At 42.0% G+C, this 5,000-nt stretch overlaps 1 long non-coding RNA gene across 1 annotated transcript in view; it reads right to left on the bottom strand.

Moving 5' to 3' along the window:
• Positions 1-113: 113 nt before the first annotated feature.
• The window catches only part of LOC143276273 (uncharacterized), a 17,573-nt gene continuing 12,686 nt past the window's right edge, over positions 114-5,000 (bottom strand). Inside the window, exon 4 of the long non-coding RNA XR_013053535.1 lies at positions 114-336. This is a non-coding gene — a long non-coding RNA (uncharacterized LOC143276273). The remainder of the gene's footprint in view (positions 337-5,000) is intronic.

The following is a 5,000-nucleotide window of genomic DNA, read 5'->3' as shown; positions in this document are numbered from 1 at the left end:
ATGACCAGTCATCTTCCTCGCCTCCTCCCCCCCCCCTCAAAACCCCCCCCCACCCCCCTTCACCCGCCTCCCGAAATAAAAACAACAAACAAACAAAAAAAAACCTCCAGCCCTTTCGCATCATAGTGTCAACATCCTCCTATCACCATCAGTCACCATATACCTAAATCGCGCGTCTCGACAGCAGCAAACTATAGTAATTATTAAAAAAAAAAAAAAAAAAAATCTAGTCACGTGACAGCTACCATCTAACCAATGGAATTGCGAGAACCGTCAGGCAGGCCGGGACATCATACTCCACTTCCGCAGACATTCCGTCCCAGGTCAGCACCCAGCCTGGGAACAGAGACACGTCTTTCCTCTTACCCCGCTGACATGCTTATGATGAGCAGAATTAAACACACACACACACACACACACACACACACACACACACACACACGGACACACAGACAAAGACACACACACACACACACACACACACACACACACACACACACACACACACACACACACACAGTCTGGGAACAGAGACACGTCTTTTCTCTCACACCGTTGACATGCTTATGATGAGCAGAATTAAAAACACACACACACACACACACACGGACACACGGACACACAGACAAACACACACACACACACACACACACACACACACACACACGGACACACAGACAAAGACACACACACACACACACACACACACACACACACACACAGACAAAGACACACACAGACACAGACACAAACACACACACACACACACACACACAGACAAAGACACACACACACACACATACACAGAGACAAAGGCACACACACACACACACACACACACACACACACACACACACTCGCACTGACAGACAGACAGACAGACAGACAGACAGACAGACACACACACACACACACACACACACACACACATTATAGGCCTTGATCACATTTGGAAAAATCAATTCACATTCAACGTACATCGACTGAAATACGTCGTGTATAAAAAAATAGAAAATGAATATATCAAATACTGGAAAGAGAAAAGAGAAAAAACCATTAAAGCTAAAATTTTACAATACGATTGTAGCAGAGTACAAAACTGAAACCTACCTTTTAAATATATCAGATACAAAACACAGACAAGCTTTAACGAAACTCAGAATAAGCGCGCATGACCTAAAGATTGAGAAAGGTAGATATTTAAATATTCCACAAGAAGACAGATTGTGCAACAAGTGTAACATCCTGGAAGACGAAATCCATCTTCTTGATCATTGTATTAAATATAAAACCTTAAGGCAACAATTTTTAAAGGATATTCAAAATTCGAATAACACAGGACATATTCCCAGTCAGGTGATGCTAACAGATGATGAATATATACACACAAGATTAGGAAAATTTGTGTATGAATGCTGCTGCAATTTACCGCATTAACTGATTGATAAATTGTGTGTTTTTCATTCGTTCATTCATTTACCATTGCAATTGTGTCTTATAAACTTTACGGTTTCATGACAATAAAATCTATTCTATTCTATTCTATTCACACACACACACACACACAACGCACAGAGTTCTTCTTCTTCTTCGTCATCATCATCATCATTATTATTATCATCATTATCATCATCATTATTATTATTATCATCATTGTCATCATTATTGTTGCTGTTGCTGTTGTAGTTGTAGCAGTAGTAGTAGTTGTAGTAGTAGCAAGCAGCAGCAGCAGCAGCAGCAATAGTAGTGGTATTATTGCGGGGTAGGGGATGGGAGGGTGTCGGCAGGGGGTGGGGTGGGGGGTCCGGGGGGGGGGGGGGGGGGGGGGGGGGAGGCGGATTTCTCATGAGTGCTGAACGAACATAGCAGCACCTAAGTTTTGCTTATCGTTAATAATAAATAATGTTCCGAAATCCTGCAGGGTAAAAGAGTCCACATACTTAAGGAACCTTCTTAACTCTTCACATCCAGCAGGGTAAAAAGTCCACATAAGGAACCTTCATATCTGTTCACATCCTACAGGGTTAAAAGTCCACATACTTAAGGAACCTTCTTAACTCTTCACATCCTGCAGGGTAAAAGAGTCCACATACTTAAGGAACCTTCTTAACTCTTCACATCCTGCAGGATAAAAGAGTCCACATACTTAAGGAACCTTATTAACTCTTCACATCCTGCAGGGTAAAAAGTCCACATACTTAAGGAACCTTCTGAACTCTTCACATTCTGCAGGGTAAAAAGTCCACATACTTAAGGAACCTTCTTAACTCTTCACATCCTGCAGGATAAAAGAGTCCACATACTTAAGGAACCTTATTAACTCTTCACATCCTGCAGGGTAAAAGAGTCCACATAGGGTAAAAAGTCCACATACTTAAGGAACCTTCTTAACTCTTCACATCCTGCAGGGTAAAAAGTCCACATACTTAAGGAACCTTCTTAACTCTTCACATCTTGCAGGGTAGAAAGTCCACATACTTAAGGAACCTTCTTAACTCTTCACATCTTGCAGGGTAAAAAGTCCACATACTTAAGGAACCTTCTTAACTCTTCACATCCTGCAGGGTAAAAAGTCCACAAACTTAAGGAACCTTCTGAACTCTTCACATTCTGCAGGGTAAAAAGTCCACATACTTAAGGAACCTTCTTAACTCTTCACATCCTACAGGGTAAAAAGTCCACATACTTAAGGAACCTTCTTAACTCTTCACATCCTGCAGGGTAAAAAGTCCACGTACTTAAGGAACCTTCTTAACTCTTCACATCTTGCAGGGTAGAAAGTCCACATACTTAAGGAACCTTCTTAACTCTTCACATCCTGCAGGGTAAAAAGTCCACATACTTAAGGAACCTTCTTAACTCTTCACATCCTGCAGGGTAAAAAGTCCACATAGGGTAAAAGAGTCCACATACTTAAGGAACCTTCTTAACTCTTCACATTCTGCAGGGTAAAAAGTCCACATACTTAAGGAACCTTCTTAACTCTTCACATCTTGCAGGGTAGAAAGTCCACATACTTAAGGAACCTTCTTAACTCTTCACATCCTGCAGGGTAAAAAGTCCACATACTTAAGGAACCTTCTTAACTCTTCACATCCTGCAGGGTAAAAAGTCCACATACTTAAGGAACCTTCTTAACTCTTCACATCCTGCAGGGTAAAAAGTCCACATACTTAAGGAACCTTCTTAACTCTTCACATCCTACAGGATAAAAAGTCCACATACTTAAGGAACCTTCTTAACCTTTCACATCCTACAGGGTAAAAAGTCCACATACTTAAGGAACCTTCTGAACTCTTCACATCCTGCAGGGTAAAAAGTCCACATAGGGTAAAAAGTCCACATATTTAAGGAACCTTCTTAACTCTTCACATCCAGCAGGGTAAAAAGTCCACATACTTAAGGAACCTTCTGAACTCTTCACATCCTGCAGGGTAAAAAGTCCACATACTTAAGGAACCTTCTTAACTCTTCACATCCTGCAGGGTAAAAAGTCCACATAGGGTAAAAGAGTCCACATACTTAAGGAACCTTCTTAACTCTTCACATCCTACAGGGTAAAAAGTCCGCATACTTAAGGAACCTTCTTAACTCTTCACATCCTGCAGGGTAAAAGAGTCCACATACTTTAGGAACCTTCTTAACTCTTCACATCCTGCAGGGTAAAAAGTCCACATACTTAAGGAACCTTCTTAACTCTTCACATCCTGCAGGGTAAAAAGTCCACATACTTAAGGAACCTTCTTAACTCTTCACATCCTGCAGGGTAAAAAGTCCACATACTTAAGGAACCTTCTTAACTCTTCACATCCTGCAGGGTAAAAGAGTCCACATAGGGTAAAAAGTCCACATACTTAAGGAACCTTCTTAACTCTTCACATCCTGCAGGGTAAAAAGTCCACATACTTAAGGAACCTTCTTAACTCTTCACATCCTGCAGGGTAAAAAATCCACATACTTAAGGAACCTTCTCAACTCTTCCCAAGACGAGCGAACTTAGCGCTGTAAGGATCTCCTCGTGCAATTCGTCCCTACAGTGTGGAGGAGACAGAGACACGGGGGGAAGGTGGCAGATTGGTTAAGACACTCAGCTGTCGATATAGAGGGTCCATCGCCCTTTCTCCCAAGTATGACTGGGCGTCTAGTCTTTTGGATGAGACGATAAACCGAGGTTCCGTGTCCAGCACGCAATTGGCCGCACTGAAAAAAGATCCCATGGCAACAAAAATGTTGTCCTCTGGCAAAATGATGTAAAAAGAAATCCTCTCTGATAGATACACAAATATTTATCTATATATTGTATATATATTGTATACACATATAGAAAAGCATGCACTCAAGGCCTGACTAAGCACGTTGGGTTATGCTGCTGTCAGGCATCTACCTAGCATATGTTGTGTATGATAGTCAGTTGTTTTCCACTGTGACCATCACAACAGCAGAAGAGGTAACTGCTGTTCCGACTTTCTAGACTAGAATTTGACAATGGTGGAGAGTGTCTTGCCCAAGTTACATCCCCACTCTCTCGTATAAGAGTTTTTTTTTTAGGACAGTCGGCGTTGGGATGGTTCCCAAAGGGCAACTAGCTCCCAAGGCTGCAGCACTAAGAGCCAGTGCAATTTTGCCTTCTAATATAATTTGAAAGTCATGGTCCTTCACAAAAGACTAAGCTGTAAGTGATTTCCCATTGCATTGGAGAAACCATTGATAATACAGCTCTAATGCACTTTGCTGTTGGCCCACTGTAAACTTATGTCTTCTTCTTCTTCGTTTAAGGGCTGCATGTTCACTCGTATATACACGTGTTGGCTTTTAAGTGCATGATCGTTTTTACCCCGCCATATAGGCAGCCATGCTCCGGTTTCGGGGGTGTGCATGCTGGGTATGTTCTTGTTTCCATTACCCACCAAACGCTGACATGGAGTACAGACGAAGGGGGTTCAGGTCAGGAAAATCTTTACCCTTTACCCACCAGTGCCGTTACAAATCCAGGACTGAAA

This window comes from Babylonia areolata, chromosome 31 (assembly GCF_041734735.1).
Source record: "Babylonia areolata isolate BAREFJ2019XMU chromosome 31, ASM4173473v1, whole genome shotgun sequence".
Taxonomy (NCBI): domain Eukaryota; kingdom Metazoa; phylum Mollusca; class Gastropoda; order Neogastropoda; family Buccinidae; genus Babylonia; species Babylonia areolata.
Note: the sequence above shows the minus strand (reverse complement) of the source record. Positions and strands in the feature narration are given on the sequence as shown.